Source organism: Pieris rapae, chromosome Z (assembly GCF_905147795.1).
Source record: "Pieris rapae chromosome Z, ilPieRapa1.1, whole genome shotgun sequence".
Classification (NCBI taxonomy): domain Eukaryota; kingdom Metazoa; phylum Arthropoda; class Insecta; order Lepidoptera; family Pieridae; genus Pieris; species Pieris rapae.
Window position 1 is genome coordinate 1,355,065 of NC_059534.1, and position 25,369 is coordinate 1,380,433.

Sequence of the window (25,369 nt, forward strand, 5' to 3'; positions counted from 1 at the left end):
AGAATTGTGCGATCGCTCCCGCCTAGAAAGTTCTCGAACATCGTTCAAGACCCCAGGTACATTATTCCCAGGGATAATAAGCGAGCCAAAACGCGAACAATGAATTCAGTTTCGAATGCGATATTAAGTGATAAACAGCGAAGAGAAAAATTGCCAATTAAGTGAACACAAGTGTTAAAGTACTGTGTGAAGTGTGTGTTATTAAACTTTTTAGTGACAGTATTTTGTATATGTGTATTTAGTGAATTTATGTGCGTAGTTTCCGATTTTCTTAGTGTAAACTAATTCCTCGGATATTTCATTGAAAATAAACCCTTGAAGAAATTTACGGCGTTTTTTAACCGATCCCCTAGCTCGTAACTTAAATGGATTTCTTTTTTTTGGATGGATTGAAATGGGTTAAATTCTGTGTAATCGTAACATTCAATATTAATTTGATTAATTTCACACAAATGTACCTGTTAATTAAGTGTTAAAATCAATTAAACTCGTGTTCATAAATATCACATACATTGTTAGATTAGCACAAACATGTATTTCTTGCTTTGCCTACTAGGTGAGATATAATTTTATTTTTTTTACTTTTTATAATCTGTTGGTTGTTTTGTGGTTCCTTTACTAAACTTTTTATTTTTATTCCTATTTATTACCCGCTAAACCTTTATAAGATACACATAAGTCATTTCCATTGCTTTCTCTTCAAACTTCAAGATCAATATTTCAATATCTACAGTTATTATTATTAAGTTAAAACTAATCATTCTTTCAGTATTTATAAAAGCAGAAACTCAAGAAACTTCGCGTGAATCCGAAACATTCCCTGCTCTACTTGTCAAAGATATATCTAAAGAGAGCCTTCGAAATGAAATTCTTGAACATGTTCTTGGTATAGACTTGTATAGTGTTGCAAAAGAATTGAGAAAATGTAAATTGCCTTATCCAGACGACGATGTTGACACAATAGCGTTGCGAAAAATCGAATCAAACATCAAAAATCAGAAACACGACAAACAATGTCAAAATAATGAATTACGCCCTAGCAAACTCACTAATGCAATGGGTAAACAAAAAGGATACGTACGAAAAGCCATCAGTGACAAAACGATATACGATATACTACGTAGAAAAAGGCCTGTAATTCCTTCTTTTGATTACTGGCCTTTAATTCCTGAATTAAATAGAAAGCTTTCTTCGAAAGGTGCAACAAATAAGGAATTGATGCAACTGAATAGTTTGTTACAAGCCACGCAGAAATTTATTTTCTAGTTCCAAACATACCACAAAAATGTTACTTGACTTGAAATTACTTTAAATTTCCGCCCAAATATAATCTCGAATCAAAAAAATGTGTTCTATACACATTTTTTGATTAGAGATTATAATAAATTTATTAATAAATTTCTTTGACTAAACTTTTTTCTTTTAGTACCGGTACAGTTACTCTAAAATATATTACAGCTGTCTTTGTAGTAGCGTTGTATGTATCACCTGATTCACACGTATCATCACAATATATTATAATTCTAACTCTCTCTCAGAGGTAGAGGGGCTTCAAAATATATTGTAATTTACGATTACAATCACAGATGTCTGAAATCAAAAATTTACATATCTCAGACATAAGTCTATTTTTGTCTATGAAATAAAAATTATCACAAAAACGGATGCAATCTGAAGCCCATGTAGCGCCCCTAGATTATTTAGTATAGTTTAGGTATTATACAGGCGTGCATTCACCATTAAAAGTTCATAAAAATAAATAGGGAATTCTTGTTGTTGTTGTGGTAGATTGAATTAATATTTTAAAAAATACTGCAAAATAAAAATAAATCAATAATTGCATAAGTTGCTAGATCGAATTTTCTTGGTGTGGTAGAAGGACGGTATGATACGCGAGAGAAAGAGGAAGATCGGAACCTTCTCGAAGCTAGACCGAGCACTCTTGAATGCCGTACGAGCGGGACGGAGCAGTGTGCGATAGAGATAGCGAGTACGCACGTTCTAGAATTGTGCGATCGCTCCCGCCTAGAAAGTTCTCGAACATCGTTCAAGACCCCAGGTACATTATTCCCAGGGATAATAAGCGAGCCAAAACGCGAACAATGAATTCAGTTTCGAATGCGATATTAAGTGATAAACAGCGAAGAGAAAAATTGCCAATTAAGTGAACACAAGTGTTAAAGTACTGTGTGAAGTGTGTAACATTCAATATTAATTTGATTAATTTCACACAAATGTACCTGTTAATTAAGTGTTAAAATCAATTAAACTCGTGTTCATAAATATCACATACATTGTTAGATTAGCACAAACATGTATTTCTTGCTTTGCCTACTAGGTGAGATATAATTTTATTTTTTTTACTTTTTATAATCTGTTGGTTGTTTTGTGGTTCCTTTACTAAACTTTTTATTTTTATTCCTATTTATTACCCGCTAAACCTTTATAAGATACACATAAGTCATTTCCATTGCTTTCTCTTCAAACTTCAAGATCAATATTTCATTATCTACAGTTATTATTATTAAGTTAAAACTAATCATTCTTTCAGTATTTATAAAAGCAGAAACTCCAGAAACTTCGCGTGAATCCGAAACATTCCCTGCTCTACTTGTCAAAGATATATCTAAAGAGAGCCTTCGAAATGAAATTCTTAAACATGTTCTTGGTATAGACTTGTATAGTGTTGCAAAAGAATTGAGAAAATCTGAATTGCCTTATCCAGACGACTATGTTGAGAAAATAGCGTTGCATAAAATCGAATCAAACATGAAAAATCAGAAACATGACAAACAATGTCAAAATAATGAATTACGCCCTAGCAAACTCACTAATGCAATGGGTAAACAAAAAGGATACGTACGAAAAGCCATCAGTGACAAAACGAGATATTATGATATACTACGTCAAAAAAAGCCTGCACCCAACAAAAAAGAAAAGGCTAAAAGTGCATACTGGGGAATAGTTATGGGGCACTCAGGAAAGCTTTCTTCGAAAGGTGCAACAGATAGGGAATTGATGCAACTGCATAGTTTGTTACAAGCCACGCAGAAATTTATTTTCTAGTTCCAAACATACCGTAAAAAAGTTACTTGACTTGAAATTACTTTAAATTTCCGCCCAAATATAATCTCGAGATTATAATAAATTTATTAATAAATTTCTTTGACTAAACTTTTTTCTTTTAGTACCGGTACAGTTACTCTAAAATATATTACAGCTGTCTTTGTAGTAGCGTTGTATGTATCACCTGATTCACACGTATGATCACACTATATTATAATTCTCTCTCTCAGAGGTAGAGGGGCTTCAAAATATATTGTAATTTACGATTACAATCACAGATGTCTGAAATCAAAAATTTACATATCTTAGACAAAAGTCAATTTTTGTCTATGAAATAAAAATTATCACAAAAACGGATGCAATCTGAAGCCCATGTAGCGCTCCTAGATTATTTAGTATAGTTTAGGTATTATACAGGCGTGCATTCATCATTAAAAGTTAATAAAAATAAATAGGGAATTCCTGTTGTTGTTGTGGTAGATTGAATTAATATTTTTAAAAATACCGCAAAATAAAAATAAATCAATAATTGCATAAGTTGATAAAAAGTGGCAATCCCCAAGTGGCATTATGAAATAAAAATAAAATACGTTTTTATGGACCATAAGATATACAGTTATTAATTATTCCACGTCATTAAATTTGAACCTGAAGGCATCCCTACACATCGGCAAAGAAGACAGAGGGTGTCGGGCTGAGAGAAAAATGCGGGGTAAAAAACTCTCGATACTCTTTTAAAAAAGCAAATCATCAAACAACACATAGCAAATGAATTAGAAGTAGCTTGCAGCACTAGTCCCAGGCCCTTCTATCAACTAGATAATCGCTCACTTTATAGTAAGCCTTTTAAACGGCTTTTCTTTTATACATTTCTTAAATTTATTAAAAGGCAGAGATTAAAGAAGTGTATACCTTTTCCCAAAAAAAAAATACTAACTTTAGATAGTCTAGTACGGGGAAATTGCAGCCTGCCTATGATTTTTTATTTCATTTTCCTCCCGTTAAAAAAAGAGGACAATCACTTATGATTGCGATATAGAAAGGATATACGTGTGAAAACGAGATTACAACTTAAGAAGACGCTAACTAGATCCATGCAACTTCCTCAGCAGTATCCTGCATCGCGGACGACCAATCACGATGTTAATCTTTTTATTGAAGCCGACAGAATTATGTGGTTTCTACCGCTCGGCGAAAGATCTCCATGTAGTTACTGAAAATTTCCACCCAGTCAGTTTCCATCATAGTTTTATTGTATTCGTCAAATATGTAAATGTTAAAAAAATCAAATACACGCAATACTCGTCGAGCGAGTTTGCTTATCTTGCCGAAGCCGCATACTAATTCTTTGAAGAAATCTATTAAGTATGAGGGTGTTCAATTATTTAATAAATTACCACCTCAAATTCGCAATATTAAGTTTCTCATGTAAATAAAATACTTTTTTTTGTAATGAGAAATAAAGTTCTTTAAACATTTTTATTGCTAAACAAAGCGCATTTTACAATTCATTAATTGAATATATGTGCAGGCATTCATTATTTCATTTCACACTAAACCAGTTTATCACCTTTAAAATTGGCTATTATTTTTATTTATGCGCACTTGGTATTTGAAATGAGTCGTTTCATTTGTCTGATTGGTAAGAGTTTAATTAAGCAATCTACTTTTTTTAATCTATGACAAGATACAACTGTTTATAAATAATAAATAATTTTTTTCGTTACCTAGCCTCCTATATACGTGCTGTCAATAGAAAACGTGTCTTTATCTGTGAATGGTTTCCTCCTCTCAAGCCGTCTAGCCTTTTTTTGCTAAAATCAAATCTACGAGTAATTTTGGTTGGTGCCAGATCCTAATCTTTACCTATCAATAAATTATATTTTATTAAATAGTAAAAATAAAGAAGGCGGCTTGGCTTCGCTAGCTTTTCATAATTACATGTTCCTAAAATCTTTCAGTTATTTTAATAGCAAAAAGCTACCAAACAGAATACAGTACTTTCGATGTAGAAACTCCCATTCACTTTGAGACAGAAGTCAAGGACAGCCAAGGTATGCTTGCTATAGACAAGTATAAAGCCAATCAATTAAAACAAAGTGATAGCTATTCAGATGAGCACGAGCCACGTGACAAAACATTTCGTAGAATCGAATCAGACGTGATAAAGTATTTACGACGCCAACAACGTCGCAACAAAGTGGGTAAAAAAACACAAGGTAACATAAATAACAAAAAACTGTTGATGTTATTTCCTGGTAAACGACTAAGCCATAAAAATATAGTTGAAAAAGAAGAATTTATGGACCTGAACGAATTGTTACAACACACCCAGCGTTTCATCTTTTGAATCAACTACAATTAAACATTATCTGAAAGCTATTGTTTCTATTATCATAATCATAATTTCCTAAAATGATTTTTTTTTCAAATATCGTCTTAGAAATTAATGAACACCTCAAGTTCCGCTTGAACCAAGTTTCATTGTCAACACGCGTGTGCGCGGTACATGCGATAGACATGGATCTGCCTGTGTTTATCTTAACTCTTATCTTAAGTTGTTAATAGCATGTTGTTACTTATAATTACACTAAGGACTTACGAAGCGGTTTTCACCCGCACCCGCCACGGTGGAGTTTTATTTTCTAAATTTACATTCAACTCTACCCTTAGAAAGCAATCCCCTATATTCCTATAAACTCTAGGCAGCTTTAGACTCTCAAACGTAGACATCATGAAAACAAATGAGAAAAACCAATATCACCACAAAAATAATGAAACACCTACTTTTATTAATACATATTTATATAATATATGTTATAACATAACGATGCTGTAACGTTTGCACCATCATAGACATGAATATCTGTATAGACAAGATATGGAACCAGCGATAGTTTTCAGCCGAGGTAAAAAACTAACAATTGTATTTATGTACATATATTAAAACATGTTTCAACAAGTCCATTTTTAACCTAACTTAAAATCTTAACAAGACTGTCGGCTATCATTACTTCTTGCCAGGATATAGTAGGTAGGAGAACATGAGATGTCCTCGTCGATAACCTACCGGTTGGTACAAATAAATACAATTATGGGTCTCAACATCCCTTATGCACTAAGACAAGCTGAGGATAGAGTGGTGTGGAGGCAGCAAGTCAACGTATCGCCAATACCTTCATTTAGAAAGGAGAGGTCTCTCTGAGCAGTATTTTTTAAGAATAAGAAATGAATTAAAGTTTATAAATTGTTGTATTAAAAATCAAAAACATCGCCAGACAACAGTATCGATGCAAAATTATTAAACCCACCCAGTTTATTCCTGAATATTTTTTCTGGTATTTTCTGGTTTTGGGTATGAGCTTTGATTCGTACATTCCGAGACTTTATAAAATCTATCAAATCAAAATTCTTTCTTGAAACTTGATAATTAATATCTTTCAGGTTATCTTTATTATCCACATTTGTAATATTATGTTTACGCCTTCCTTTTTCTAGATCTATAAGTACTGGTAGTGTCACAATATCCAAAATATCGCGTTTGTTGAACAATGAATCTGTTTCTGTTCCATAACTAACATCTTTAAGAGCTTCTGCTATATTTGAATCTTCTTGATTAGTTTTAAGTTTTTTACATTTACTATAACTATTTCTATGTCTTTCTAGTATCACCTTTAATACATTATTTGGTATATTTCTATGGCTTTCAGCCAATGGGTCCTTTGAATCTTCTCTTACATTAACATTTCTTTCATTAATTGTTTTGTAACGTGGATCATTTCTTAAGCTTCTTTGTGGGGCTTTCACAACATTAAACTGCATTATATTTATACATTTTTTGGTATCTTTAGTTGTTACATCATCGATGCTGCAGCAGTTGGTATGATTTAGTAATAAAGCTGTAAAAATATCCAAGATATATATACGACAGACCACAAAAGCTTTAATATACTTACGTTAATTTCTGCATTGGGTCGAGAATTTTGGACTCAGATCAGCATGCGTCTCTTATTTCTAAGAGTACGCACGGCACGCGTTAGATCTAAACAATTACGAATTTCTCGGCCACAGAAGGCAAATCACCTACTTGTCTATACAATAAACGTATAATCACATTACAGAAATCTGAGGGCCTTCCTTAAACATTTTAGAACTTATTTGTATATTTACTCGAGCCTAAGTCAATATCACATATATAAGACGAGATGTAATACTCTTTTTGCAATCATGATTTTTTAAAATAAATTACAGCTTACCGGAGGCTAATAATAATGAAAACGACATGTTGCGTAGAATTATGCAATTTTCACATAAGCAATGAGTGAAAGTAAAATTTAATTGACATAAAATCAATTATTTCTGATTAGGATAATTCACTTTATTGATATGCTTAGACAATTTATTTTTCAATACAATGGTTGCCTTGCTTAGAAGCCATAAGGCCTTCCTTATTAGCTCACAAACATAACGGAAAAATATTGTGTATTCTGTAACCAATAACTTTAAGACTACTTTTTTTATAGAACAGGGGCAGAGACATGAAGCTCAACTCATGTTAAGTGATACCGCCGCTCATGGAAATTCTCTATGTCGGAGGGTTCGCGAGTGCGTTATCGGTATCGACATCAGGTGAGCCTCCTGCCCGATTGCCCCCTGTTATATTAAATAAAAAATTAGGGGCCCTGACTAGAGACTAGATTATTAAACTAGAGATTTATTTTATATATGCCCTATGCCCGTATTAGACTATCTAAAGTTAGTAATTCTTTTGAAGTACGAAGAACTCTTCTTTAATAAAATCACAGAGACTCTTTTATCTCTGCCTTGTAATAAATTTAAGAAAGTATCAAAGAAAAGCTGTGTAAAACGGCTTACTATAAAGTTGGCGATTATCTAGTTGATAAAATGGAACTAGTGTTGGGCTACTTTTAATTAATTTGCTTTTTTAAAAGAGTACCGAGAGTTTTTTGCCGGCTTTTTCTCTCAGCCAACACCTTCTGTCTTCTTTGCCGATGAGTAGGGATGCCTACATGTTCAAATTTAATGACGTGGAATAAGTGATACCTTGATGATCTTATGTTCCAAAATAAACGTATTTTATTTTAATTTTTATAACTTAACGAGTACAACGAGGGGCTCGAAATGGCCTGAACTGCTGTGAGAAAAGATGCACCCGTTCATATATTCTCTTCTGTTTTATTAATGAAAAACATATCTAGCTACTCATTGTATTAAATCAACCAAATGCTCTAGTAATTCCTTGTGTATCAGTGGTATGGGAGGTCTTGAACGGAATAATCCATCTCCATTCATTCTTCCCTTACTCCGTTTCCTGAGGTTGTCGGGAACCAGCATCCGTGGACCATTGCTTCTCAGGTTCGATACCTGATCGCTCAAATCAATTAAAACTTCTAGATCTTTGGGTATTTCCGCTATTGTATTGCAAATGGCTGGAATATTTAAAAAGTTAATATATTTTTATAGCAAGCACAGATACATGGTGGTCTTTAAATATATATGGAAAGGAAGAGAGAAAAACATAAGAGGGGGTTCCCAAAAAAAGGAGAATAGATATAGCAGGATGCGAATGGAGAAAGACATGGACAAAAATATATGGAAAATGCTGGAGGAACCTTAGCCCGTAAAACGGTTCCCATCAATGGCACTGTAGAAAGTTCGGATGTTAGGGAAAAACTGTATATAATATATATCTAAGTAAGTAATGTTTCAAAATTAAACGGGATTATTATTATGATTAATTTCCGTTCAAAGAAACAAACATTTTTAACGTAAACAGCGTCTCTGCTACGTAACTTCTAATAACGATATTCAATTTCTATTAGGAATTACAGAATACAAATGCATGTAAGTACAAAAAACTACTCAACTAGAGGTATTGCTTGAAAATATATACATGTCACAGACAACTAGCTCAATAAGCCGTTCAATTAACAGTCTAGCCATTTAATTAGCGGCCTGAAAGATATTCAGCTATTGATCAAACAGTTAGGCAAATGACATGAATTGATGACGTTTCATTACATGCCTAGCCACATGACTGACTTTCTGCCACCTAGCTTCTGTCTAAACTATTCAAACTGTCAATAAAGCGTCAGCAAAACACTTATATTAATAACGTGAATTTAGTTGTGACGGACTCAAGTAAATTAATTTTTAATGAAATATTTTTTAATGTTTCATTTTTTAATACGTGTTACATGGTCACTCTATCGTACGAACGTCCTAAGCATTACCCAGCCAGTTGATTAAATGTTGTAACATTTAACCAGCTGCCGACTGAAGTATTTCCTAACCAAATCGACTTAGGGTCCTTCAAGAAAAGAGCGTACCAATTCTTAAAAGGTCGGCAACGCACTCGCGAGCCCTCTGGCATTGAGAGTATCCATGGGCGGCGGTATCAGGTGAGCCTTTTGCCCCTTTGCCCCCGGTTCTATTTAAAGAAAAAAAAAACAAACGCAAGGGCTGAATATCTTTCAGGCCGCTAGTTAAACGGCGCTATTTAGTTATAAGGTTAAACGACTAATGAGCTAGTTGGCAGCGACATATACCTGGTGAAGAGAAATGAAAATCAAAGTCTAACTAATGAACTGAAGAAGGCGTTTGATTTACTGAACATTAATATCATGCGATGCGATGCGATGGGTATTTGTAGAGAAGCTGTTGAACAAAAAGTAACAGAAGGAACGGGTCTTTTTCTCCTTCTCTTGCTTTATCACTCCTCTATCAGCTTTGAACATTGTGTTCGAGAATACGGGCGTAATAAATTATATTTTAATTAATCAGGTCAGGTGATATCATGAACACTCTCAAAGCCAGAAGTCACACGAACGCACTACCAGCCTTTAAAGTTTTGGGTGCCAGAAGGCTTGGTGTTCTCTCCTCGCCACCACCTCATCCTCTCCGATCGCAAGTCGAATTGGTTCAGAAATATTATTAAACAATTGAGAGTACAGCTGGTTCCACATAATGGTGGAAGGAGGGTAATAACGTTGTTTATCCTGGACAAACATCTCTTTAAAGACTTACTTTAAGCTAACAAACTTACCCAGAGTCAAAATCAACCAAATAAAAAACATTTTGTATTGACCAGAAATTTTCGAACAATTGTGTTTTATCCGCAATTTTAATTGAGCTAATTAAAGAAGTGTGAAGCCGAGAAATTAATTTTACACAATAGAATTACAAAATTAATCAATTTGTGCAATTTTATCAAACAATTGTTTTATTTTCATTGCCTTTACCCGAGCGAGAAGCGTGCGACTTTCGCAGTTCAAGCCATTTTTCGAACCAACATAACATCGTTGTGGATTAGAAGCATATATTTTCTGAATGGACCAAGGGACTAAGAAAGAGGAAAGATATATAACTAGTCCCAGTTTCGTAATTTTATCAATCACTGATCGATCACCAAAACTCTAAAGACAGACAAAAACTTCAAGAATAGAGTTTAAGATTGATATACGCCCTAACCCAGTATACCTATCTCAATCTATTTTTGCATCTTAATCCAAATATTGATAAAATTGTGCCTATAACCAATCGACGGATGGCAATAGCCATCTGTACCTAGTAGACCTTTGTATGAAAATGACAGTTCAACTGTGCTATCTTAAGATTTTTAAAATAATTAAAAAGCTTTTGATTTGTTTTAAACATTGACATGTATATTTTATAATAGTTGTACTGTTGGTAATTTGAATCTCTGGTCCCTTGAGTTTCAAATTATCAAGATACGACAGATTTATTATTAATTTAAGGCTAATTTAAATAAAAAAAACGATAATATGCAAGCTTTAATCAACTTCAGCCCTTAGTTTCTTCATAAACGATTTTTGGTACTGACTGGAATGTGACATCTGTTATCGAATTTACAGCATATTCTATGCCTTTGACTATTTGTTTGCCAAGTTTATTGCCGATATCTGCTATAACTTTGAATAAATTCTTTCCAAAGAATAATTTGTCTTTATCAAGAATGTCTACCACGAAACCCTTGTTTTTGCTTTTAGTTTTTATATTTTTGCTTACTCTTATTACGTCATCAATGTTGTTATCGAATTCGTATTCTTTCTTAAGCAAATCATTGTCCGTTTCAAATTCATCTTTTTTCGTTTCTACATTACCTCCGTTATAATCAAATGTTTTCGGTAAAATCTCGTAATATTTCAAATCGTTACTTACAAACAAATCTTTCCTTTCTCTATTTACATTGTTTTTAACCATGTCTCTATCTGCGTTTTGATGCTTTTCTTCTTCAAATACATTTAGAATGTTAGATGTTTTCTCTGTCCGAAATGTGTTTCCATCACCAAACACATCCGAATATTTGACACTATCTATTTCGTCCAAGAGATCTCTATTTTTTCCGAAATCATTTTTTTTTGCAAACATATTTAAATTTTTATCATTTTCACCATCAAAATTCCAGGAGTCGGATTTAAAATCTGTGGTAAAGTCATTGTTATCGCTTCTTATTAAGTAAACAACTCGTGGAAGGCATTCAGTTGTTCGTAGATGTATGAATGAAACTAAAAACAGTATGTGTTATGTAATAACTTATAAAATAAACTTTCGACATTTTCAGGCATTTAAATAAACAAACACTGAAATCATTACAATTACAAGTTGATTTATACAATAAACGAGAGGAGAGGGACTTTTTTGTGTTTTTACTAATAACAAACTGTTGGTCGGAATTGAAGAATTTTATGTTGGATAGTCCAAATCAAGATCATTCAGGTTATTTTATGCAGGCCATTTCTGTTTATCGAATCTGGCTATAGGGTTCGTAGTAGAACACTCCCCGAAAAGAGTAGAAAATACTATAAACCGACGAATAATCTGGGATGGCCACTAGCTGTTTTTTTATAGAACAGGGGGGAAACGGGCAGGAGGCTCACCTGATGTTAAGTTTATGATGCTGGACTGTTTAATTTTACTGCTCAGAATTTCGAAACCAATGTAATCTAAGTAGATTCGGATTCAGCGTGCGTCGTTGCCCTGAGATCATACATTAAAATCATAGTTGTAACATTTTTTTTATTTTTTAAAGGTTGGTCTAGCTGTTTTTAAAGCCTTCACAGCTCAGCTCTGGCTGTTTTGGCGAGAGCAAAGCAAGTTTTCCCTAAACAAGAGCAAGGCCGTCCTGTGAATCGCCTGAAGGACATGAAGAAAGCTCACTGGAGTAAGCGAAGAACGAAGTAAAGGCTGTACAAATAGACTTTTCCATCTATTAACGCAATTGTTCGTACGAACGTCGCGAGGTAACTGGCGAGTCGGAGAACCTTAAAGGGAGTCTGGCAGACGCTCAATTGCCTAAAAATCAGTCAGATTCAGTAATCCGAAGACAAGATCCCAAGGATTTATAACAAGAATCATCCTGTCGAGGGCGAGAAAGACAGTATTGAAATAAATGTTGGCGATATTCACAATAAAAAACGAATATTAAAAAAACAATAATATAACGTACCATAAGTGATAAATAGATAAGCAATCATGTTGAAATGTGACTTCAATCTAAATGAAGAATTTCAAATCGAAATTCAATTAAAATCTCTTATCAATTCAATTGCAATTATTAGAAACATCTCTACGGAAAAGATAATTATGTCGTCACGTTTTATTCGTTCTGCATAATGCCTATTTTCAAAACTAAAAAAGAACTTTGTGACAAGCGCACTTACAACTTAGAGAACGCATTGCGATGTTACTTCTCTGTGTTGTCCTAAAAACTGGAAGCGTTCGAGATCTGGGTTTACAGACTTACATTTTTTTTAAAGATCGCATACTAGATACAACTGTACTGGATAGAATGCAGGTTGAGCATTCTGATAAATGAGATAGGTCTTTTAATGAAAATACTTTTTTACCGGATTGAAGCTATGTATTATTGCTTCGCATTATTTTCCACCACGCATGCTGTAAAGTCAAAAGTCAAAAATCATTTATTCATATAGGTAAACAAGTACACTTATGAACGTCAAAAAAAATTAATTAATTGTGAATTTACATTTAAGATACGGCCATTAAATCTTAAAAAAAAATATTTCTCATGAACTATACCTGAGTTGCTAATCATGATCAAAGTTTGAATATGAGGTCATATCAAGGTCTTCGTCAAACTTCATCCAAAATAATTTAAAAGCTCCTGCTAGAGCTTAAAGTTTAATAAACTGGAAGATTTTTGTTTGATTGTATTATCAATATAGTATACTATCTATTTATATAAAAAATCTATGAAAAACGAACATTTGGTATAGAAATTTGAATGAAATATGGTTCGAGTCCGCAATCTTACAGATAGTGAAAATATTGCTATTTGTTATATTAATGGCCTGTTTCACAATGTCCGGATAAGTTCCAAATAAGCTATTTGTTACTTATTTCTATGATAAACAGTATTTTTGCGTTTCACGACTGTCAGATAGCGCTATACGTCATGAAATGCGAAGTATCTTATTTGGAACTATTATCTTTCGAATAATTTATGTGTTGCATAGCTATTTGGCACTTTATCCATACATTGTGAAACAGGCCCTTAGTTTTGCAAGGTGCAACGTTGTGACCAATTTGCGATATGTAGAAATAAGTGTATGCTGGTCCTGCTCCATAGGACAATAAAACTAGACAAAATCATCTGGTTGCGTTTAGTCATACACGTTTATATTTGCTTTTCTTTATTTTTGTAATCAACTTTGACGTTACTCACACACTGACTGTTGCTTATTTTTTTATACATAATATATATAAATCGCCTGTCACGATGTTTGTCCGCGATGGACTCCTAAACTACTTAACTATTTAAAATTAAATTGGTACACCGTGAGCAATCTGGTCCAACTTAAGAGATCGGATAGCTAAGATCTTTAATTATAGTCAAAATTTTATTTTATTGCAAATTATTTGTTTATTATTTGATACAATTCGCCAACAAATGGCCCTGTGTTAAAAGTACCATCGTTTCACATAAGCTATCTATCTTTCACATGAGTTCTCCTACCGTTTCCCCTGAATAGTTTACTTCTATGTAATGTATAACAAAAACCTTAGCCACACCAAAGCTTGGCCGAGTCTGCTAGTTTTTTTTATAAAAAGTAATGTAAAATCTAAACTTGCAATATTTGTAAAATTGTGCAATATGTGAACATGTATCTACATAATATAGTTATATGCTGAATGTTTTTATAACAGCTAGCTATAGCTAATAACTAGCACCATTATATTTTAGTGTAGTAGGTTTTTTAATTGTCAAATTAATGTATAAAACATATTGTGAAAATTAATTAAAAAGAGTAAGTATGGAGCTTCTTGCCGTTTCTCTAACTTTTGGAAGACTAGAGTAATTTTAAACGTCTAGTTTTTACTTTCTAAAGTGCATTTTAATAAGCCTTTTTGAAATAAATGATTGACTTTGACTTGAAGTGTATACGGCAAAATGACTTCGTGTTCAGAACATATTCAAGAGACATGGTATAAACAAAAACTTGTAAAATTTTTTGTTAGTCATAATTTTAGTTTTGGAGGCGTTCCAAGCCAAATGCTTTTACTGTTAATAAATATAACAGTGTGCATAATAATGTGCTATGCTTTATGCAGAGACTAACACACGGTTACAGCTCTTGACAATTGTCAAAAACGTTTAGGCAGTTGACACTCCATTCTGGATCGATTCGTATAGGGAAATATTTATATATAGGTTTTAAGCGTACATACCATGCGTTTTTAAAAGGTCTTATTAATCGATTTTTTGTTTAATAGTGTGTTATGTAACCTATGTTTTTTTAAGTTTTAAAATAAGTCAATAATAAGCTGTAAATCTTTCTAGTCGTAGCTTTTCTTGACCGATGCCCCGCGTCGTTAAGTTAAGCATTAGTTAGGTGGACATAAGGGTTGCGATGCCGTGCGTCCTTCCTACGGTTAGGTTACTCAAATTGTATGTATCTACTTACTGTAATGTAATCAATATTGTATCAAGCAGAACAATAAATTAATTTCTTAAGGACAATTGAGTACCCATACACTTGTAGATTTAGCTGAAAATGAACCCTTGAATAAATCGTCGTTTTCTATCCGATCCCCTAGCTCGTAACAATATTCTTAGACACCGATATCTTTGAAATAAACAAAAGCCGTATATCAAACGTTTATTTTAACCAAATTTATCTTTTGCAGCATTAACGCCTTCATCAACGCCTTTAGCAACAGCACCTAAAAATAAACCTTCTAGTGTCTTGATGGCCACCCATTTGGCAATGACGATAAACGGGAGAAACAACTTTTCTTTTTCCATTTTGTCTTTTTTACCACGCAGATTTCCATTCACCGGCACAATTTGACTTAATGTCGGTTTTGCGACTCTATCATTATCTACGTCTTTATAGTAACGAATTATAACTGGACTATCATCAATAAGTTGGTTTTTATCATGAATTACAGAATCTCTTTTATCATTAGAATAACGTATCATTACCTGTTCAATTTCACCATTTCTATCTTTAATAGCATAACGTTTAACTATTGGTTCTTCTTTTATTGAGTCTCTTTCATTCTTTTTGGCATCCAGATATTCGTATCTAGTTAAATATGATTTTTTTAGATCGTCATCGTCTTTCATTCTTGCCTTAGAATCAACACCATATTGGAAATCATCTTTGTCGTATACGTTTGTTCTTAAATAATAGTTATTCCAAATATTATTATCATTTTTCGAGTTTGGTAACTCACATATAATGTTATTTATTTGTATGAATGTTGTCACTGAAATTAAAGTAGTATTTTTATTAATGATGTTACGAAACATCCAGTAGGACCTGCATTTCTACAAGTGTTTCATATTTTCAAGCAGTTAGGTAATCAGTAAAAAATTATATATACACAGTGATTTACAGTTCAATGTGTTGACATGTACAAATAATTAATATATTATAAATAAATAAATCACTTGCGCTACAAACTTTTTAGGTATGGTACTCAGATTTCTGTATCTGTTTTTTTTTATGGAACAGTGGCAAACGGGCAGGAGGCTCACCTGATGTTAAGTGATACTCCCACTTGCCACTCTCAATGTCAGAGGGCTCGGTAGTGCATTGCCGGCCTTTCATTAATTGTTACGCTCTTTTCTTGAAGAACAGGGTTCTTGTAGGTTCTTGTCAACAAGTCGAATTGTTTCATGATTGATAATTACTAATAGGCAAGTAGGAGATCAGCAGCCTGTGCTTAACTGGCCCAGAATACAGAAAAGCTTGTAAACGCTGTTATATTTATATTATTAAAGATTTATGCCTTACCAACAAATGCAACGTGAAAAAACATTTTGCACTGTTTCGAAAGATACTCAATTATAAGTAGTATCTTTTTAATTTCATGGTTATATTGGTATTAGACATGCATTGATTACTGGTTTATGATGCAGTGATAAGATAAACAATATTTAACGATATTTTCTTCAACTGCATTAAATTGAAACTATTCAACCAACTTCCCAGAAGTTATAGATCACTGCCGTGTAATGCTTTCAAGGAAAAGGTGATTATATTTTTTAAGGCAAGCTTTCTTTATAACGAGAGTATTTAGACCATAAGTTTTGACAACATTTATAATTAACTGTTCTTATTATTATTATGACATTTGCATGCCTATTTTGACACATGTCGACGTTGATTCTAAAGCAAGTATCATTCGGTTCTTCTTCATCGTACGAGCGAATATTAAATAAGCATGAAAAGTTTATTGTTGCAGTCGGGCTTCTACGATCAGAGATCACACACAACTTCGCACACAATTCACGAACATAAAGCTTTTTCAAGTTTTTTTTATAGAACAGGGGGCAAACGGGCAGGAGGCTCACCTGATGTTAAGTGATAGCGCCGCCCATAGACACTCTCAATGCCAGAGGACTAGCGAGTGCGTTGCCGGCCTTTTAGGAATTGGTATTCTTTTTTTTTGAAGGACCCTAAGTCGAATTGGTTCGGAAATACTTCAGTCGGCAGCTGGTTCCACATGGTAGTGCAAAAACTGACTTAAAACACTTGACAAATGACGTTAGTGGGCGGAATTCTGTGCCTTGACACTCTTCTTGGTAAATGCGATAGATGCAGAGTAACCCCACATATCTACGCAACGCCAAGGGATATAAATAAATACTAAAGTTTTGTTTTTTGTTACTAGTCGAACGTGTCGTGGATTCACTATCACACGTTGATAACCCGTTTACACGTCTTCCCACATTTGTGCTCTTCGCTTAATGGTCATGCAACAGATTTACTATAGAACTGTGATGGAAAATGACTCACATAGAACTTTTAACTTTCCGACTCCAGAACCAACATTGGTTTCCGCGAGCCTCTTCACAGGATGTGTTCTTCTTTAGATTCTATCAAAAACATTGACCCTTTTTCGCACTCCTCTACTGCTTTATTTAAAAATAAAATAAAACAACTGTTAATGTCCTAACTCTGCCATGTATATGTCGTTGTCATGTTTTTTTTTTGTTTGTATCATATAGTATATAAGTGAAACCTATTGTGGATACATGCAATGTGTTTATTTTATGTTTTATTTTTAACTTTATTTTTATTGTAAAGATGTATCTGTTTTGTTTCCAAATAAATAAATAAATAGACTCGATGGTATTTCAGCAACTCTATTCACCTTTCGCCGAGTCGTTTTAGCAACCTTGCAGTGTTAAGTGTTGGCTATTATTGTTTAATCTATGTAATTTGGTATATTAAGCTTGGTGGACCCATGCGATTTTTCGCCAAAATGAGTCCTCTCGGGAGCGTGCTGCGATTTGCGGACTGCTGGGAAAGTTGCATGGTCATCATGCAATTTTAACATGTGTGATGTTTGAGAGCATAAATAAAATGAAATAACTTTAAATATTATATTTTCATTAATAGTCACCCACACGATTGCTGATGGCCCGTCTTATCATGTTCAGAATCCATTGCCACGGCAATTTCTTCAACTTCGGCAGTATCTCTCTTATGATTCTCCAATTAAATGAATCCACGTCCTCTTCGCTTGGCATTGTCTTTGGTCTTTTAAAGAAGTTCTCATACAGCCGTTTCTTTTTACGCAACGCGTTTATCATGTCCTCATTATTGAAGACGTCTGTGTCGTCATCCAGTGAATTGTCAAACACATTATAGGATAGTGTTTCCGATATAAGGAATATCGCTGTTAAATTAATTATGGAATCATTAAATACGTTTAAAAAACTAGATTTAAGGCTGCAAAACAATGTAAAATGTAAAGACTTAAAAAGGTAGAGACAGGAGACAAAGAAGGGAGTAGAGAACACTAGAGATGAAAAGATAAGAACGCAGGTGAGACAGAGGTAGACCTAAGAAGGTTAGATGAGGTATATATATAGCACAGCGCAGGCCATCATGGCGTCATTTGGATGTCTATGTCTAAAGACAGATAAGTAAGAATATTCTACACTTATATTATAAAGAGGAAAGATTTGATCGTTTGCATTGAATACTTAAAATTTGGACTGATTTGAAATTCTTTCACCATTACAATCCTAAATCCCTGACGAAAATATAGAATATGTTCAAAAAACTTAGGGATTAAAAGATTTTGCATTAAAAAGTCTATTTACCGAAGCTATAGAATATCGTGCTACCGAATTAATGCGGGTGAAACCGTAGAACACACCTATTATATAAAATAATGAAATATGAAACAGTTAGTTTAATCAAAAATTTGTTCTATTTCATATGAAAACTATGAACGTCTTGCAGTTGTGAAAACTTTGTGACATACATTTTTCATTCACTTTACTATTACTTTTATTAGATTATTTATTTATTATTAGATTATTTATTTATACCACACGTGGGATATTCGCTACAAAACAGAGTTAGAGAAAGAAGAATTTGTTAATAGGATATTTTAGGAGGTTTTTCAAGTCGATTAAAAAGTACTTACACAATAACAGAAGAGGTGAAATCAACTTCATTTTTCTATTCAGAAAATGAAACCGACTTACTTATATACTGAACCGTAACAAATCTTTGAGATTGATTTATGTTCAAATAATGAGTACAGGTATTGGTAGAGTTTAAATTGTGTTAACACTTACTTACTTATAATAACTTTGTATTAAATCCCATTTCTAAAAGAGCCTAGAAAGTTTAGACTATTAAAGTATGTAGATTCATTCGAATTTATATATTATTAAGACATTTAGCGTCAGATCAATAATAGGAGCCCGTTCGTAGTCTGTAAAGTTGGTTTAAAGACGATAGTGATACCGTGACGTCATTATCAGAACATTGATGAAATTATTGTTTTTTTCTATACTAATATTATAAAGAGGAAAGGTTTGATTTTTTGTTTGTTTGTATGAATTGAATAGGCTCCGAAACTACTTGGCAGATTTGAAAAATTCTTTCACTGTTGGAAAGCTACATCATTCCTGAGTGACATAGGCTATATTTCATTTTCAAAAAAAATAGGCATCCTTACTAAAATTACGATAACATTAACATTTGTTTATTATTTGATACAATTCTAACAGATGGCGCTGAGTTAAAGGTAGTTTAGTTTAGGTCCGTGTCGTGGTACCAACGTTTCACATAAGTTCTCCTACGGTTTCCCTTGTTTAATTTACTACTATGTAATATAACAAAAATCTTAGCCACAGCAACGCTTGGCCGAGTCTGCTATTTATGAATAAAATTGAAACATCTTTATTGAAAAACCACTAGTTTATATACGAAGGAGGGAGTTTAAGATTAAAACATAACTTAAAATTAAACAGCGGAAAGTAGTGTTCCTGGGTCACGTGTTGCGCCATGACCGCTACCACCTCCTTCAACTAATAATAATGGGTAAAATCCAGGGTAAACGGTGAGTTGGTCGAAGGAAGAAATCATGGCAACGTTAGGGATTGGACGGGTATTGCAAATACAGAAGAGTGGCTACATCTGGCGCAGGACGAGATGCGCTTCAGGAAACTGACGGGCAACCTCCAGTAATGGAGAGGCAGAAGAAGAAGAAGAAAGGAGTGAGTCCTCGGACAAATCAAGAAGAGAGTAACCGGACAATGAGACGCACGTCTAAATCAGCGATACAACCTTTATAGAACAGAGGCTTGTTTGAATGTTAAGTGATATCATCATTGGTCAATGCCTCGGGGGCTTGGGCTATGGTTGGCCTAGTGGATTCAGCGTGCTACTCTCATTCCTGCAGTCGTAGGTTCGATCCGTGGCAATAATGGACTTTCTGTCTATCTGCGCATTTAAAATTTTCTCGAATAATAAAGCAAAACATCGCGAGGTTCCGCAGTGGTTAGTAGTGGAACTAGCTGGCCACTGAAGTACGTATGAACCAACTCGACTTAGGGTTCAAGGCCGGCAACGCACTTTCAAGCTATCTGGCAATGTGTCTATGGGCCATAAATAACACTTAACACAGAAATCTGAAGCCCTAACAAGGTTGTAACGCCACTGGTTTGTTTTTATCTCATCCAGAGCTTAAGATGGAAAGTGGACTGATTAATTTAATCTGCCTATCTGGTACTTAATCTGCATTGTAAACCAAAAAATACTAGTAAAAACTAAAATTGGAAGGGTAATTTTTAATTATTGTCATTATGCTCACATTAATTCTCATGTATTTTAGAGTAGCTTACATATACTGTAGATATACCATTTTGCTGTAACTTTAATATATAAATACATACAGAGAATATTTCTTTTTTTCCTTTGTGTGTGCGTCAACTGCAGAAAATCAAGTTCACACATGACGATTTGGCCAGGGTTTAATAGAATTGTGTTGAATGAATACAGAATGACTTTCAGGTAAGAATATGTTTCGTTCCGTATAAATCCAGCATTTTGCTAGAAGGAAAACATGGCTTCGCAACGTAAGGGAGTGGACGGGTATTGCGGCTGCGGACCTGCATCTGGCACACGACATCTTTAAGAGACTGACGGCAACCTCAAGTAAAGAAGAGAATGTTTTTCTAATTTCCAATTCCCAATATTAAAAAAAAGTCTCTCAATAGAGATATTATTATTTCATATTCTTTAATGCAGGCTTCGAGCATCCCACCATCCAATTTTCAGTCAATTTTAATATGGCGGTAACGCTCGCTCATGGACGATCCCAAAATAGTTTGTGCGTTGCCAGCTCTTCATAATTGGTACGTAGTTGAAGGCCCTTAATTCGGGCGTGTTCACGCCCGTTAATACGTTAGTTAATTATCTATGATACGAATGTAATTAACTAACGTATCCGCCCGAACCTAATAATGAATCCACAATGACACAACACGGTCTGATCTCAGATTGTTTTCAATCTGAGATTAGAGCGTGGCAGTCGACCGATCTGCTATCTGCATCACTTGCCTCCAAATAACAATATTTTAATAAAACAAATAGAATTACATCAATTGCCTCCAAAATAATAATATTTTAATAAAACCAATAAGAATATATCATCCTTTATTTTTGCAACCTATCGGATAATTGCATCACGTGATCCGCAATCACGCGCATGTCATCATCAGCTCTTAAATTGGATTTTTTCATCGTTTTGTAAATCAAAAAATCATCAGGTTGCTCGTAAATTTCGACAGAATTCGGTGTTATGTGTATGCCTCTGTGATGATTGTGATGCCATGCTGATGATTGGAAAATCACTAAAACTGAAAATTTTTATATATGAAATTATTGATAAACTGAGGTTTTTAACAACATGGAATTATTCTATAATTGGAAATCGGTAAATATATGGTAATTATGCAGAAATTACGATTATTCTTATAGTAATATTTATATACGTATATTATAATTTAGCAAATATCTGACAATTTTACTCAATTAAAAATGATAAGAAAATTTAAAAAAAACTGATTAATTCAGAAACTGGAAAATATTAAAGAAAACTGGGAAATTATTCAGAAACTGTTAATTTTCAATTTTTTTATTGAAAACACCTAAATAATTAGAATTTATTAAAAATTCTGAAATATTATGCAGCAATAGACCATAATGCTTATTAAATAAAGAAAATAATTAAACTGCTCATTAAACAAACGTATATATGGGTACTTACGAAAAACATATAGCAGAAAAGCCTTCATTTTCTCAAACATGTAAGATATAACCCGAGGCGTTTCTTATATAGAAAAGTCATGGTGCATTGTTAATTAAATGTCATGTAATTTGAAATTAATTTCGCAATCATATTATCGAAACATTCAGCTAATTAACATTATCGAAATACATACAATAGTCCCACGATCGCGACCAATACATATAAACCAACATATATCTTTAGCACTCAGAAACTCATATTTAGCCTTCCAAAACCAGTCTATTATCATCCAAGACATTTTCCGAAGCGAAGTGGTTAATATAGCATTATATATGAAGTGGTGAACTTTAATTATAAATAAATTCATAAATAAACGACAAATTTATTTATTATCAAACAATTCGCTCTACAAATGTCGTTAATAATATATAATTAAGTTAACATTTGCGCGAATAACAGAAATTACGCACTGGACTACCTTGAACAGGGCGTGGACTGTAAACTTATGGAAGCAAATTCGTTTAACTTTTCGGTTTGGGTCCTAAGTGTCTGTTTCATGAGGCAAGCATATGATCATCTATTGCCTGGTTGGGTCTAGTGCCGGTATAACGGTGTTCTCGCTACAAGCTCTTCGGTTTGGGTCCTATGTATCTGTTTCATGAGGCAAGCATGTGATCATCTATTGCCTGATTGGGACTAATTTCCTTCCGTACGAGTCATTAGCACAAGTCTAGTGCAGAGCCGGGTAGAACTAGATGAAAGACGATGGTAGGCCAAAGCTATGCTATTTAAATAATTACAACTCTTAAAAGGCATCATCATATTAGTTGGGTCTGCCAGTTGGTTTGTGACATGAAACCCAATGTTTAGTAGTGTAATATCAGCCCGTATATTCCAATTGTGAATAATGATTGTACTTCACCTTGTGTACCCCACTTTAAAAATACTTCCGCGTTGTAGAAAGCTACACAAACACTCCTTAATTAATAATGAAATCTATATCATTAATATTACATAGTTACATATGATCAAGTTTGTGCACTTATTACTCGTGCATTTGTTTTTCGAAAACTACGATTACTTTTTTATCGTCTGTTTGTGTCACTATATTTCTTAAATGGAAAACAAAAATCGCGTTATTTACGAGGCGTCAGTGCTGCAGAAACGGCTCAAAGCATATATTATGTCTATGGCTAACGCTAGACAAATAGAACAGACTACGAAGCCCAAACCCGATAACCTATCTCAATCCATTTTTATCCATCTAATATAGACAGCTTAATCCAAATATTAATAAAAGTGTGTCATTAACCAATCGATGGATTGTTATAGCCACCCGTCGATACAAGTTATGCATGATAGGTCGGTCGGAAAATGACAGTTCAACTGTGCAATATCCTATCTAACTTACACCAGTTTTTAAATAATTAAAAAGCTATTTGATGTTTTAAACATAGTCATGTATATTTTAATATTATTTGTACGGTTTTATTTACTTTATTTAAATTGATTATCATTGATATATGAGTGTAAAGAACGAAAAGATTGCATTCGATCAGTCGCCATAATGGTCTGCGTAGGGTTTGGTTATTAGGACAGATAGATAGTATATAGGCGATCGATCGACTGTCAGATCCACAATTTTTATTTTATATATATTTAATTGTTTACAATCTGAGAGTGTTGATTAATGATTGGGTTTGGGCGATAGAGGAGCTTCTCTTTAGATTACGATTTTTTTTTAATTTTGGGTAACTTCTTGAAAGGTAAATTCAACTTTGATGAGGCAGTCGAAACCGCCTTCAAAGACTTTATTGTCTGCAGCAATCTTTGCTGGTGACTTTCCCCTCTCACTTGTACATTCGGTGTACCTTACTTCCATAATGTGGAGTAGGTAAATCAGCGATGTAACTGTTTTCCTCCTCCAGTAATTTATTTATTTAAAATTGAAAAATAAATATAATAAGGCATATTGTCTTATTTTAATTATTATATTTATTATTATAATAATTAATTTTCAAGTTCAAGACGTTGAAATCACTAACAAAAAATGGGAAAAATATCTGGGTCTTAGAATAGATACATATTTAAAGTGGAACTTTCATATATCACACATAATTACCAAACTAAAATCACTTATAGGCAGATTTTGGTCAATATCAAAATGTATTCCTCAATCCGTACGTCATTTAATTTATAATTGTTTAGTCAAGCCACATTTCATATATCTAATTGAAATATGGGGTACGGCATGTAAAAACATAATTTCTAACTTACAAACACTACAAAATAAATTAATAAAATCATTATTTAGATACAATTTTTTAACACCGACTAATAAAATCTACCAAGAAACCAAAATTATGACAATTAAACAACTGTATGTATATAGCACCTGTATCTTGATAAAAAAAATTTTAAATAACTCAATCCATAGTTGCTTGTCGTTTAAAAAAATCAAACACACAACGACACGCAATACTCGTCGAGCGAGTTTGCTTATCTTACCGAAGCCGCGTACAAATTATTTGAAGAAATCTATTAGGTATGAGGGTGTGCAATTATTTAACCAATTACCATCTCAAATTCGCAATATTGGAGTGTTTGACAAATTCAAAAAGGCATTAAAGATGCATGTTAGAATGAACATAGCTGACTAAAATTGTTACGGCTAATGGCGACGTGTATCTCGCTCGTATATAATATATACATATTAATATTAAGTTTCTCATGTAAATAAAATATTTCTGTTTTTGTAATGAGAAATAAAGTTCTTTTTTTTAATTTTAACGTTGTTACCGGTAAAATAAATTAACTGTTATAAAGATTCACGATACATTTTAAAATATATATACAAACAATCCTATATCCCTTTCACACCGACCTACCATTCCAAACCTACGTTTAACCATAAATCTTGAAGTAATCGCTTGAAAATAAGGTTTATTTAACATGGTTATAATGTATCAGCTATATATATAAAGTGTTCCTGAAAGTAATTAATCGTTCATAACACACAGGTTTTTTTATCACGTGACACAAAACGATCACAGATTAGACGAATGATTATCTTCGCCTTGTTGGGAAGATTAATTTAATCAGAACTTAAATGCAGGCGACGGGCTTATCGCTACCAAGCAATTTCTTTAAGTGGAATAGTAAAGAAAAGCATTGGACTGCGTTTAGGTAGTCTAGCAGTAACTATAAAAAAACTATTTCATATCATACA

At 33.3% G+C, this 25,369-nt stretch overlaps 1 protein-coding gene and 3 long non-coding RNA genes across 7 annotated transcripts in view; 1 reads left to right on the forward strand and 3 right to left on the reverse strand.

The window, feature by feature from the left end:
- The window catches only part of LOC110992655 (WD repeat-containing protein 7), a 116,302-nt gene that overhangs the window by 72,819 nt on the left and 18,114 nt on the right, over nucleotides 1-25,369 (reverse strand). The window lies entirely within an intron of this gene.
- Nucleotides 4,638-5,448, forward strand: LOC123690552. Its single transcript, XR_006751176.1, has 2 exons — nucleotides 4,638-4,708; nucleotides 5,028-5,448. It is a non-coding gene; the product is annotated as an uncharacterized LOC123690552 (long non-coding RNA).
- On the reverse strand, nucleotides 17,957-19,085 carry LOC123690550. The gene is made up of 2 exons (XR_006751174.1): nucleotides 19,024-19,085; nucleotides 17,957-18,264 (listed from the first exon to the last, which is right to left on the reverse strand). It is a non-coding gene; the product is annotated as an uncharacterized LOC123690550 (long non-coding RNA).
- LOC123690549 lies at nucleotides 21,533-22,400 on the reverse strand. The gene is made up of 2 exons (XR_006751173.1): nucleotides 22,159-22,400; nucleotides 21,533-21,748 (listed from the first exon to the last, which is right to left on the reverse strand). It is a non-coding gene; the product is annotated as an uncharacterized LOC123690549 (long non-coding RNA).